The following is a 16,038-nucleotide window of genomic DNA, read 5'->3' as shown; positions in this document are numbered from 1 at the left end:
TAATTATACTAAGATAATATTAGTCAATTAATTGTAATTTTTTTATGTTAAATAAAGAGAAATACCAATTGTTTTAAAAGTATTGTATCCAATTCAAAAGAAACAAATAAATGACCGGATAAAGATAATATAGTTTAAAAGCAGTTATTATACAAAAAATATCCCATATTTCTATTAGTTGACGCTAGATAAATTTCTCATGTTACACCATGAATTGATCTAAATTTTCCCTAACATAAAAAAAGATGCTCAGGCAACACAAACATTTCTAAAAAAAATAAAAATAAAAAATAAAAATTATGAGACTTAGGTCATTGATATGATTGAGTTTAATAAACTTGGATAATTTAATAATATGAATAACAAAAATATAACAACATAAAATAAACTAATAAAAAAGACAGTGATTAACTAAAAACATAAAGGTTTGCCAACACCATAAAAAAGGTACCCATGATCTTATTTAATAATAAAGACAAAAAATAAAATGAGAGCAAATTGAAAAAAAGTCGAAGCTCAATTTTTAGCAAAGAAAATGTTGAAGGACAAATTAAAGAAATTTTTTTTTTAAAATAAAAAAACCCAACCCAAGCCTACCTAAGTTAACATGCTAAATATGGGATCTAGTTATGATGTTAGGGTACGCTGTCAAAAGTAAATTGAATAAAACCATAAAGCTTAATCATCAAACAACCCTAATGTTGAAGGCAAAAACTAAAAAATAATCATTTTTCTTTTAAAAGCATCGAAAAAAAAAGACTCGGGTTAACCTGAGTTAACTTGCTAAACACGCAATCATGGACATAAGATTGAGATAACCCTATAGAAATGAAACTGAAGAAAAAATAAAAAAGATCAATTCCTAATCGATCAATTATTGAAGGATGGAATTGAATTTGTTCTATAAAGGACCTAAAAAAAAACTAAAGTCAACCCATGCTAATTTTTAAAATTCATGACCCTGATCATGAGCCTGAAAATAACCCATAAAAGAAAAACATTTAAAAAACATGAAGCAAAATCCTCAATTACTTAAATGTCGAGGGACGAAATCAAACAAAAAATACGATAAAAAAGGATCCAAAATAAAAAAATTGTAATAAAAATAATGATGATCAAATTTGACATATTAATAATTTAAAATAAAATATTGAGGGATAAAATTGATAAAAAAAATTCAATTAAAAAGAATTAAAAAAATAAACAACAATTAAAACAATGATGACGAAATTTGATATATAAATTAAATGAAACAAAAAGATAAGGATAATATTGAAGAAAAAATCAATTAAAAACGATAAAAACTAAAAAAATAACAATTAAAATAATAATGATCAAATTAAAAAAAAATGAAAACATATATATTTTGGCAGGTCAATGTGAAACCAAGGACAAGAGAGATAAAAGAGGGAGGAGAAAAAAAAGATCACAAGAACACAAATGTTGCACCACCATGTTCATCCACCTAACCACTAGAAAAAGGATGTCATGAGGCTTCCAGCATCGTCATAGAAGGTGGAGTTTGGCTGCTGTGAGGTACCTCATGTATAGTTTGAAGAGCAAGAGTGTCTCTAATTTTGCTAGCGTGTACTCTACATGCAAATCAATTTATTTTTTAAATTATATTTTATATTTATTAAAATATTAAATTACCTCTTAGTCAAGTTAAATAAATTTTGTTTTTTTTAAGGGTAGTTTAATTATATATTTTATCGGGCTTAGAAAATTTAAGAAGACCAAGTTGCCTCAAATCTATATAATAATGATAAATAAATCATGAAAAAAATAAAATCATATTACCTTACCTAGCCAGTTGATTATTTTTTTATGTGAAAAGCAAAATCATAATCTTATTGTTTAAATAACCAATACAATGTATTTGCCTCCAGAATGAAACGCTACTCTCCTTTAATTTTTTTAATAATGTATATTGTAACACCATAAGACTTGCATCGCTGAGCACTGCCCATATTTTGATTATTCACTAGTACCGGAGAGGAAGTAAGTTAAATTAGTCACTCTATCTTTCTTATTCTATGAAATACTTCATTGTTAGAGATAAACCTAACTCGATCAAGTTCCAAGTTTATTAACTTTAATTTATAAATGTATAGACAAATATTATGTATATTAACAAATTATATTTAATTTTCATGTAAACTGATGTGTTAAATGATAAATGGTGAAATGTAAGATTTGATAAAATGTTAAATGATTAGTTAAAAATAAAAAGAGTCAATGCCACACATCAATTTGTATCAATTTTCCACTTGGTTCAACACTATATTGTTGGCTAGTACTACACCACGTTATAATTTTATTTAATATAAAAAAAATATTCAAACTAACTTTTTTCTAGTATATTTTTTAATTATGTGGAGTTCATCTAATGTGACGTGATTGACTTAATAGATTAAAAAATAACTTGGTCAACCAATAAAAATATAGTTTAATTAAAAAAAAAATCCAAGACAACATTTAAAAAATAAATAATTTATACGATAATATATTAAATCGACTTGGGTCAACTTGGACTAACTTGCCAAATTCACGACTTTGATCATAAGACCATGATAACTTGAATAATGAAGGTCAATTCCTAATGAACCCAATGTTAAATGATGAAATAAAAGAAAAAAATCAATGAAAAAAAAAAAAACAATGACTCGAGTCAATCAGAGTTAGCTTGCCAAATCCACAACTGAGTCATGAGACTAAGATAATCCCATAAAAAATAAATCAAAATAAATTATGAAACCCAATTCTCAATCAACCCAATATTGAAGGTTGAGATTTACAAAAAATCAATAAAAAAAGACATAAAAAACAACTTAAGTTAACTTGGGTTAACCCACCAAACCTGTGTTCGTGGTTATGAGACTATGATAAACTCAAAGATAGAAAACAAAAAATATAACTCCTCTTATTTCAGATTATTCTGTCAAACTTGCAACTTGAATCATAAGACTAAGATAATCCTATATAAAGCAAATAAAACAAATTATGAAGTACAATTCATAAACTCATTGTTGAAGAATGAAATTGAAAAAAAAAAAAAAAATCAATATTAAAAAAAATTAATAAATGACCCCATTCAACTTAAGTCAACTTACAAAACTTGTATTTGAGTAATGAAACTGAAATAACCTAATTGAAAATAAATTGAAACAAATCATGAAACCTAACTTCTAATCAATTTAATATCGAAGAATAAAAATGAAAAGAAATCTAATTAAAAAAACAAAATTTAAATTAACAAAGTTAACCAACTAAACTTGTATCATGAGTCATAAGACTAGAATAACTGCTATAAAATAAATCACAAATCATGTAGCTCAATCTCTAATTTGAAATACCATGGAGCTGGTTGTAACTAGAGATTCGAGGGACTTTTTTGTTGCCGTGTTCCATCCATGGTTGAACATGCTATGGATGATGGGAGCAGAGCGTTAATAGACACAGAGCAGGTGAGGTTGGTAGGTTGGAATTACCTTTTGCAAGAGCGTTAAATGTAGATGCTTGCAACAAAGGAGAGTCGGGTTTAGCAGGAGCAGGTGGACTGATTAGGGATAATATAAGATCCTAGATCAAGGGGTTTGTAATAAACACAAGTTTTTGTTCTTCAGTCCGAGCAGAACTTTGGGGAGCTATTACTGCTTTAGAACTTAGCTTGGGATCTAGGGTTTTGTCTCCTTATATTGGAGTCTGATTCAGTATTAGTCATAAGCCTTATCATGAAATAGGTGGTCAAATCTGACGACAACTATGGACTGATTATTAGAGCTCGAGAGATTCTAGCCAGGGAGCGAGAAGTTCATGTGCAATATACATTCAGAGAAGGGAACTTTGCAGCAGACTGGCTGACGAGTTTTAGGTTAGGTAAAAAAGCAATGGATAGACATGATTGGATTATTCATGACCTGCCTGTGGATTTGTGTCATGACTTGATTGAGACTGCTATGCTCCATTTAATTTAATTTCTTAGGGTTGTTAAGCCTCAATTCACACACACACACACACACACACACACAAAAAAGAAGAGAGATTTAGTTTCGATCAACAAGTAAGTTGATTCAATTTCTGTCACCCTTATATTTAAATAAATAATTCTATATTTAGACCATGTTATGAATTTTGATTGGATATTCATGTGGTGTAAACTTTAAAAGATTCGTCTCGTGGTAAAGAATATATGTTCATTTATTGACGTTATGGGTTCAAACTTTGAAGCTAATATCTAGAAAAAGTTAATATTTTTTAAGTGTACCAGTAGATGTTGGTGGTGCGCTCATAAAATCATTTATAAACAGACTTAGTTTTGCTCAACTAGAAAGTTAATCCACTGCCAAAATACTGTATATAATTTACAGAAAACAATATATTGTTAGAAAAAAAATCATCAATGATTTTTATTCCATTGATCATATAATTACGATATATTTACAGACATAAATAGCACGCCAAACAAAAAAAAAAAAATTCCCGACATTAATTCTTTTAATAAATTCATTGGTGATTATGGAATATTATTAACATAATAAACTGTTGGTAAGTCCATTAGTAACATATACATATTACTGATAAAATTAAACCGTTATAGAATTACATCTAACAATGAAAAGTCTTATAATTTTTTTCCAACTCTCCGAGGGATTTAACTGATTAGTCATTTTGTTGGTAATTCAAATTTTGTCGATAATCTTGTTAGTATTGTATTTTTATTTTTAAATTAAATAAGCAATACAAAAAATAAAAAATCAATTTTTTATTATTAATTAAAAATATTGTTGAATACAATTTATCTAATGGACAAAAGCTGGAGGAGGAGGCAAATCTTCATCGGAATCAGAAGGGCGACGACGATGACCACGCAAGTACTAGTGAGGGTTGCCAATAGCTACCCAAGAACATTCACATTATCCCTTAGTTCGGCCGTCTCAATTCTAAGATAGACCATCTTAGCACTAAGTTGGGTCGTCTAAGTTGGAACCGGTTCTCATAAAATAGCCTGGACGACTAAAGATTACTAGCTTGATCTCGATTGCGAGGTCCCAATGATTGATACACTATGGCCCCCCAAATATCCTTGGTCATAGTGTTGAAGATACCATAAATCTAATTTCTATCTGGTCCACTAGTAGATTTGGCCTCCAACCACAAATTCAGATTGAATTCTAGATGGTTCAAAGGATCGTACTCATATCTCTCATGCAATCGACTCTATATGTTTCCTAAAAAAAGTAAGCAAATAAAAAAAAAATAATAAGTTTAAAAAATTGATATAAGTGTTCCATATATCCTCTAAGATGTATGGATGTCTAAAATCCCTCCATACAGTCACATCTTCCTAGCCTAGAAGACCTTTATCTTTTGCATAATTATTTGATTTTTTCTAGGTTTTGTATTAGAAATCATGCAACTTGGTTTGTAAAGAAACACTATCAGTTAAGATTACAAAAAATAAAATTTTAACATTTAAAAAATTATCAAAATTTGAATTCAATTTTACCTAATGGCGTTGTGATTTCCCCATACTATCCTAGCAACGACGTTGTCAACCTCCTCCCAATAAAATTTTTCATTACATGTTACTTTCATAAAATAATTAGTTTATTAAAATTAAATACTAACCAAATTACACACACACTAACCTTAAACTCTCCAACCAAGTATCAATCATAGGCTTTCATTCAAGATTTTTTGAAACGTGACTCCACTAAAACAAAGGCATTTCCATCAATGATTTCATCATCCATGTTATCATGAGAGCAACCTTTATATTTGTAAACCTAAAATTCCATTTGTTCATTGAAATTAATTATTAAAAATTCATTTATAGTTGTTTAGATTTTTATCATCCAGGAAAGAAAAACAAACTTGTATGTTATGGTCAGGCTTCCACTGAGCAATATATTTCCCAATATATACATCATGCTCATAAAGAACACCCTCTTTATGAGTTGCCCTCACACTCGACAAGTCTACATTAAGAGAGGGTGCTTGTGCCTGAAATACCTAGTCATGGTCGACATCTAGCAGCTCATGGTCATCAAAAGTGCTGCTAGAAGAACCAATAATACTCATGTCTGTATACTTTCCGATGACCTTCTCTTCATCATCTAAACAAATTTGATAAGTAATAATATTATCAATATATCTTATTTTTTTAAAAAATTGGCAGCACCTCCTCTATGTGCGAAATTACCTGAAATTTAAAATGAGTATATATGCAACAATAACTCATGTAATTCCCAAAGTACTTGATTTTATTTATGTATCTTGAAATCTCTGTGGACAATTACAAGTTACAAATTGAACATAAAAAAGTTACTATTCCCACGTAACCTAAATATTAAAATTTCTAAAACTAAAGAAAAACCCATGAAATTCAATTAATAATTGCTAAATTTTATTCTCAAGCTTTAAGAAATAAAATTCATAAAAAAGGCTTAAGGACTTTGATTACACTCAAACTTCAACCTAATCAATCTTGAAAAACACAATTAACTTATAAGTACCTGGTACTAGGATCTTATGTGTATCAAGATGTTCTTCAATCTTGGCTCTAGGTTTCCTCTCTAACTCACTAACATTCATCAGAGCAATAATTTTTCTCTCTGTAGAGATTGTATTATGATATAAAAAATCATGAAAACTATTTATATTAATTGTAGAAACCTAGATTATACTTATGTTACACTCCTAAATACTTTAAGCATAAGCAAAAAATGATAAAAAAACTGACATACGAAATCCAATTTAAATTACAAGAATAAAAATAAATAGCATATAAACTCTTTTCAAATAAGAACAAAATTATCTAAAATGAAAAATTTTCAGATAAGAACAATGGAAAGATTTTCTAATAATTTTTCAATCAATCTAAAATTCATCCCAAAATCATCTCCATAATCGAATTTCCCAAAAACAACAACAATCAAATCAACTACATACACATTAAATATATAAACATTAATAAATCATCACAATCAACACTTACTCAAACAACCATTAAATTACTATCAAATATACAACAATTAAGAAAAAATCGCACAATACAGGAGTATGAAACAGAAAGAGAGAGAGGAGGCTGGAGAGAGAGAGAAATATTGCTAGGGAAATAAAGAGATGGAGTAGAAGTGACGATGCTCATAAAAAAATGTAAGGATTTAATGAGGAAAAAGAGAGAGAGAGAGAAGAGAAGAGAAGAGAAAGAGAGGATTTGATGGAAGTGGAGGAATTGGAGAGGGGGGGGGAGAGAGAGTTAGGGATTTCTTTGGGGGAAAGTTTGGGATTCAAGCATATATTTGTGTTTAATTTCTTTGATGGAATTTTTTGTTAGTAACAATGACACATCATTTATTATTGATGGATAATGGGATATTTAAAATTTTTTATAGTTTATTGGCAATTAAAAATGAAATTTTTTCAAAACCCCCCAAAATTTTCCAAACCCCCTCTGAGATTTTCCAATGAAAATTTATATTATTGGTAATTTGAATTTTTAGTGGCAAAGTCCTGTAATGTTTTTTTAACTCTAAAACACTTCAAGGTACTTAGTTCCGTTGGTAATTTTGTCTAAAGTTTTCGGTGGAAAAATCCTGTAATTTGTTTTTTTTTTAACTATTTAGAACTCTTTGAGGGACTTAGTCCATCAATACTTTTGATGGTATTTTACATTCCATCGGTATAAAACAATAACTTTTTTCCCAATGTTTTTGTATTCCATATCTAGTCAAAATGTAAATATAGTAAAATCACAAAATAGTAACACCAATTCTGTTCAATAACATAATAATAAAATCACAACAATAATTTTTCTAATTGTGTTAACAATAGTTCATTGTAAAGCAACAACATATGAAAAAATTACATTAAAGTCAATTTATAAAACTAGTTGAAAATCTTCTTAATCAGAATTGTTGTCTTTTTCTTCTTTGAACCCTTTCTTAGGTTATTTCCTAGTATATTTTTATTTAGACAAGTTAGTTTTTAATGAAAAATGAGATAGCCAGGCTCAGCCAGTTGTTTGAATAGATTCACAATATAAGAACATCAGGTGAAGACCCCTCTTCAATATATAAAACACTTTTGATGCTTATGCTACTCAGCACATTTCTATAAACCTTAGACTTTTGGATCCACCATTCAATTTCTACTAACATCTGATAAGATACCACAATATTGCCAGGTCATTTAATTTAGGATTTTTATGAGTGATATTTAATGTTTGGCCCCTAAAAGCTCCATATCCTTTTGCGGTGACACCACTATATAAAAAGAAAAAAATTTCTCACACTTTTGAGCTTGCTATGGAAAAAGCTTTAAAGCCAATAATTGGGTCAAAAGCTGAGAAATTTTTGCAATTAAAGAGTGTTTAAAGGCAATTGAAGGAATGAAATTGTATGGTATCATGAAATCATTTGAAATTTCATAGTATCAGATATTGTCATACCATAAAATTTCAAGGTGCCTAAATTTGTTAAGTATATAAGAGTTGAATGCCCAAAGACTCACTTGAAGATCTATTATAATAAAATGAATGAAGTGATTAAAGATTATAAGCTCTGCATTCATTTCTTCTATGATGATTGTCATTTGTTGATATTATGAGTGGTTCTACCTTGACATATGATTTTTGGTATATGATACACCTTTAATTTTACATACTTTAAACAATTGATTGATAATTTAGTTCAGCCCAATTTCGTATTTTTGATATTATGACTTGTTATCAATGAAAAATGTTCATGTTGTTAGATCATGAATGTTGGATGGAGAAAAATGATATGAAAATCAAAGGAATGTTGCATTATTAACTTGTTTTGTTTTGTTATTGAGCTTTTTAACTAAAGCCATTTTATATTCTCATTAAAGAAATCAGAACTTTGTTTCTCTTACATATGTTTTTCCTATGATTTTAGGATTGTGTCCCATCTTTTAATGAAATTTATTCTTTTCTATATTGTATGATTGTTTAGAAATCAAGAGATTTTTATGTGAAAGTAACATTTGATATTTTCATCCATTATTAGATAAATATAATGGCAAATTCATTTAAATACTCTTAAAATTGATCAAATTCCAAGATATATCATATGAGTTCTAAGGGGAAATCCTTCCCTTTGAATCTCAAAATATTTCCTCCTATATTTAATAAGCTTTAAAAATGTAAAATCTTGCTTCATACCCTTTTTTATCCTAAAATATTATTTTCACTCTTAGTGAACCTCGATATTGAAAATCTTGCCTGAAATAATACAATTTCATTTAAAATGAAATTAAATGATTTTATGTCTTAAATATAAACAATGCATATTCGAGTCATGAAACCAACTATCCCACCATTTTTTTTCTAAGGTTAACTTCATGGTTTTTCTTCAATAATGATATGTAATAAGGTTAGGATTTATCAACGTGAACATATTTAGATTTTAAGATAAAGAAACACCATCTTTGTTATATCCTTTATAAATAAAATTTAACTCTTATTGCCCCTTTGTGAGCCTTAAAAATATTTTTCTTAGATAATAACTTCAAACTAGGATCACCTCTCACACTGGAACATGTGTTATAAAGTTTTAGAAAATCGATGAAAAGAAATAAGAAAATGTGAAAGGGATGAAATTATTATAAAAAAGAGAGAAAATTCTCAAATGAAAAATAAACTGATCAAATCACATAAAACAAGAAAAAACAAGAAAGAAGATGAAAATTTCTCTAAATGTCCCTAATGATGGTGCAACGTGCAAAGTACAAAAATTAAAGATAAAATGTCAATATAAAATACCAGATGTACTTTAAAGAATTGAAATTTAGTGATATTGATATAAAAAATGGAAAAATCCAAGCGTCAAGCCTAAAGATTTCCATATAGAATAAGTGATTTTATGTCTTTAAACCCTCAAATACATTTTGAGCCTTATATCAAGTTCTTTTGTAAACATGAACCACGTAGCCTATATTTTGTGCTTTTAAAAGCCTTTTCTAATCAAGAACAATTTATTTTTATTGATAAGTCTTATTTTAAAAAAAATGTTTTTTTAAATAAAATCATGATTTTTTTGGTGCATTGCATATTATTTTGTTATGGCATTGAATCATAGTTTTTCAAATGGATTCATAACACATGAAGCAAGATAAATTTTATAAGCCAATACTTTCTTTTAGAATACAACCTTTCTTTTCTTCTTAAAATAACCCTTTACTTGCTGGAGAATCCATTCATCTTTCAAAAGATAGCCATTTTTTTAGGATAACTATCTTCTTCACAATCCTAACTAACACCAATTTCATCATATACCCAATCTAAAAACTACTTTATAGCACTTGAAAGACATGTTTTGAGCTTTTAATCAAACAAATAAATCTACAGTTAATGAAAATACTTTCAAATTCACATCTCAATGATTTCATTTTAATAATGGAACGTACATGAACATAATCATTAAAATTTACAGCATGGCCCCGAAACACAAAAGATGACTTCTTAAAAAACAAATTATAACAAAATTCTTACTGGTTAGATTTGCAATGTTTTTGGAAAAAACAATAATGATGATGGTGCATGAATGTCTTTTGATAGATACTAAAAATATAAACATAACCGAATCAGCATGTGGCAATCAAGTTTGAAGAACCGATTGCATTAGCTAATGATGAATTCGAACATAAATAGTGAATGGAAAATTAAACATCTTATGATGCATATGTGCCATTTGATGGTTATTGAAAACATAAACATACCCAGATGAGCACGAGGTATAACATTTTGAAGAACCCCTTGTATTAGCTGATGATAATTCTAGCATAAGTAGTGAATGGTAGAATAAACATTTTATAATGATGATGAGGGTAATGACGGTGCACCATGCCTTTCAATGGCTATTAAAAAGATAATTACATACAGATCAGATAGGGGCAATCCAATTTGATGTTGATTATATGAACTCCATCACAGGCCATGAATGGTAGAATAAACATTTGATGATGATGATAGGGGGTGATAAATGCTTTCCTCTATGTGGCTAATGGAAAGATATATGCATTTAGATTAGTTGGGGGTAATTCAAATTGAAGAGACCTTTTACATTAATAGTAGCCAAATAATAACTTGAAGAACTATATCACAGGGTATGAGTGGTAGAAGACATATGAGAATGAAGGTAATGCATGGGTGCCTTTCGGTAACCATTGGATTGATAAACATGGTTAGATTAGATTAAATATGGGCAATCATGTTTTAAAAATGAATAAAACCATGGTGATAACATGTAAAATATTGGAAATGAAAAAGTCCTTCATTGGTTGTGGTGTTGTTTATTTTTTTTTTTTTATGATAATAGAATATGAGCAATATTGAACAAATATTATCAGTTAGCACTTAGGGGCAATGACAAGTATAGGCAACATGAGCCAAGTTAAGATAATGTACTAATTCCGCCCATCCAATGATTGAAAATAGAGTTCTTGGAAAGATGAATTTATGGTGAGCCTATATAGCATTTATTTCCTAAAAAAAAAAAGGTGAGCCAAGGCTAGAAGTCTTTGAAGATCCAGATGACATAAAAAAAGGATTGAGCTTTCAAAATATAAACTTGTGTTTTCCCATCAACTCTAAGAGATAAGCTCTATAAATAAAATCAAAATAAATTGTTGATATTCCCAAGCTAAATGTTCCAATAAGATGTTAATTTTTAAAAGCATTGTGCATGTGTGGAATTTTATGTCAATTTTAGCTTTTAATTTTAATATCTCTATTAACAATATTTTCTTGAGTTTGATCCCAAAAAAAGGAATATTTTATATCAAGCCTTGCCATTAGGTCAACTTGTAGATCAACCCTGTAATAAAAAGATCAAACCTTACAATCAAGAAGTTCAACCCTAAAATAAGGAGAACTAGCCTTGCCATCAGGTCAATCAGGTGATCAAGCTTTACAATCAAGAGAGTCAACCCTCCAATCAGTAGATTAAACCCTGCAATTAAAAAGCAACCTTGCAATTAAGAAAAAGATGCCCTACCATCAAGAAGTTTTAGTTTCAACCCTATTGTAAAGAGGTTCATAGCCAAATCTTATAACCAAGAAAGTCAAGCTAACTTGTTTAGATTTCATATTAAGATTGGTAACCTAATAATTGGACCATGTTTTACAATTGAGATTGGTCACCTAACAATTTGATCCATTTTACATTTTTATAATAAGGTTGGTCACCTGATAATTTGACTTATTTTTATGACAAGGCTAGTAACCAAAAAATTAAACCCTATTTTATTTTTGTTTTAAGGATAGTCAACTTTAAATGACCCTAGTTATTTGCATGACGTCTCCCGCCCTTAGAGTCCTCTCCATTATCAATTGTAAAAAAATTAGTCTTTTTTTTTGGATGGAGTGCCTGCCACCCTTTAATCTCTCACAATAAAGGACTACCCCGAACTCAAGTCCATTCCTCAAGTTGATCCTTTTTAATTTGAATGGATCCCAAGTTGATCTTTTTTTTATTTTATTTACATGGATATCAAGTTGATCACTTTTATTTTCTTCTGTATAGATCCCTAGTTGACATATTTTCATATAGATCCCAAGTTGATCTCATTTGTATAGATCCTAAGTTTATCGTTTTATAAATCCTAAAATGATCATTTTATAGTTCCTAAGTTGATGTGGTTTCTAGGTTGATCATTTTTTATATGGATCCAAATTTTATCCTTTTGATATGGATCTAGAGTTAATCCTTTCATTTACATACATTCTAAGTTAATCTTCGCAATTACATGGATCCTAAGTCAATCTTTTTTCACATGGATCCCAAGTTGATCGCATTTGCATGGATTCCAAGTTGATCCTTTCATAGATACCAAGTTGGTCTGGATCCCAAGATGATCATTTCATATAAATCTTAAGATGATCCTTTCATATAGATCTAAAGATGATCCAAATACTAAGATGATCTTTTTATAGATCCTAAAATGATGTGGATCCCAAGATAATCCTTTTATAGATCCCAAGTTGATTTAGATTCTAGATTGATCCTTTTTTATATAGATCCTAATCTGATCATTTTGATATGGACCTAGAGTTTATCCTTTCATTTACATAAATTCTAAGTTAATCCTTACAGTTATATGGATCCTAAGTTGATCCATTTTTGCTTAAGATCCCTAAATTGATCTCATTTACATGGATTCTAAGTTAATCATTATAGTTATATGAATTCTAAGTTGATCCATTTTTGCTTAAGATCCCCAAATTGATCTCATTTACATGGATCTCAAGATGATTCTTTTTATTTGCATGGATCCCAAGTTGATCACTTTATTCTTTATATTAATCTCAAGTTTTATCCATTTATTTATCTTTTTGTTTAGTTATTTTTTTCTTTATAAAACTTACAATACAAAGTCAAGGAAAAATGAATTTTTCCTTGTCTTTGTATTATAAATCTTGTATAGAAGGGGCAACTATCATCACTCATTTTTTACCCTTGTTTTCAACATATTTTCAAAAAAAAATTTGGGAAAACAAAAAAATACCAATATTCATAAAAAAAAATAAAATACATTTCTAGTCATTTCATAATTTTGGACCATTTCACGTATTGTTTTTTTTTATTATTGATAAAGTTTCTAAAATAAAAAATCTAGTAGAAAAGAAGAAAAAAGAGAAAATTAATCCAAAAAAGATATTTTTTTAGTGAGTAAAGTGTAATTGAAAAAAGAAATAAGGACTAGTTTAGTTTAAAAAAATAAGTGGAAAGGGAAAAAAAAGGGGAAAAACAAAATTGTGTTATAAGAGGTAAACTCTTTAGAAAAATCAAGAAGGTAGAGAAAATCTCTAGAAAATCTAGAAAGATAGAAGGGTCGAGAAGGTTCATATAGCATAAATAAACATACACACCTCATACACAATAACATCCTAAAAAAAAAGGCCCCACACAAAAAACACTTTCTCATCTAATAATAATAATAATAATAAAAAAAACAAAGAAAAGAAAGGTAAAAAATCATGAGCTTTTAAAATAATAAAAACTACCAAAATAATTAACCTACTCAAAAACTAGCCAACATCCCTTATCATGAGTAGCACTGCCACCAACCATAGATGACAATAGAAAAGGCACAACCCCTACAACTATGAACTTCCTAACACCAAGTAACAAGCTTTTAATTTCTTTGTGAACGATAGCATGAGAGTCTCCACCTCCTTTAGGAACTTCTTTCACGGCCAACACTTTGATAGACACTCATCACCTCTAACATAACACCTAACAACAACCAACATGACCTCCTAATAGTAGTTGCGGCAACATCCCCTCTCTACATCGTTCATTCTCTTTATCAATAACAATTATTGATTCCTTCATTGCCCTGTGAACTCATTCAACAGTGAACAACCAAGCACCAATAAACTGTGACACATAACCTGTAGAGAGAAGAATTAAAGAGGAAGAAAGGTTATAATAGAGAGAGAGAGAGAACTGAAAGGCAAAGAGAGAGAAGAAGGTCAAAGCTTTATAAGGCTTGGTCTCTCCCTTGAGTAGCGATGAGAATCACTGCTAGTGTAAGAGCAAAGAGGAGACAAAAGAGCTTTAGATCCATTAGCTTATGCTCCTTCAACAACGGCGACATATGAAACCATGCGTTGACAATGGTGGTGATGCGTGGGTACACACTCTACCGTTGTTCCAGCAGTCCTCCAACCTTGATTTCAGTATATCCTAGACACGCCAAACACCTTGAAAGGTCGATCCATAAACTCAAAGTATTTTTTTATTATTGTGAAAATTTTTGAGATGAACATTATATGGACCAATTATATATATATAACAAAACATTGTAAAAAATCATAATTGATTGATCACCCTAAGATGGCTGGCATGGTCTAATCTTAGGCCTTGTCTTTCGGATGTTGATTAATAAAGAATAATAATAATAATAATTAAATTGTCATTGGATTGGTTGTTCCTATTAATTGTTAGTTAACCCAAAATGGAATCATCTTACACTAGGCCCTATATTTTAATGTTGATTATCAAGTAATAGGATCGATTAATATTTGATCAATGAATTAATTGTTTCCATTAACTGTTAATCGACCTAGAATGGTATTGTTCAGTATTGCCCCAGTTCTTTGGATGTCATAAGTGAATACTAGTACCAATTAATACTTGATATTTAAGAAATCAATTAATACAATTTTTAGTCACCACATAATATTTTTGTTTTGAAAATTTATTTTGATATTCCTATAATTTATTAAGCAGCCTAAGATGGAATGGTATAATAGCGGGCCTTGTTCTTGGGACACTACTTAATGGATAATATAAAATTTTCAAACCATATTAAGCTTTATATATATGTGTGTGTGTGTGTGTGTTCGTAATTTCTAAATAACAAGGATGGAGTGATCTAAAATTTGACTTTGTTCTTTAGACATTATTTAGTCAGTTGACCATGATGATGAATATCTCAACCTTATATTAAATGATTTTATCATCTGTAGAAAGACGTATGATGAAATGGCTCACAATAGACCATGTTTTTTGGATGTTAATTAACATATAATAGAGTAAATTAATATAGTCCACCAAATAATCAAGAAAAGTAAGGTTCAACATCAAACTCTATTCTTTGGACATTGTTTTATGAATAAAGATAATATCTTGAACAATACATATCAGTTTAGGAAAATCACGTTAAAATACATTTATCATTGAAGATAAACAACAATGCAACTTATATTTAAATAACCATCACCATAGCTAGAACCTTTAAAGACCAGTTAGGATTTTCAGTTTACCATAAAACTAGGTGGTGACTTTTTCCCCCCCTATTTTACCTTTTTTACAAATAGCTCACTTTATTGTCAATTATACGACAAATACAATTGATTAAAAAACTATATTACTTGATAAATCAAAATAAAGTTTTGAATGCTAACTAAAAACTAAAAACTAAAGTGTAAATTTGAATTCTTTTCTAGCAAAAACTAAAAGATAGATAAAAATACAAATACTTAATATCAATTGTCAAACACAA

Source organism: Populus alba, chromosome 1, assembly GCF_005239225.2.
Source record: "Populus alba chromosome 1, ASM523922v2, whole genome shotgun sequence".
NCBI classification, from domain to species: domain Eukaryota; kingdom Viridiplantae; phylum Streptophyta; class Magnoliopsida; order Malpighiales; family Salicaceae; genus Populus; species Populus alba.
Note: the sequence above shows the minus strand (reverse complement) of the source record.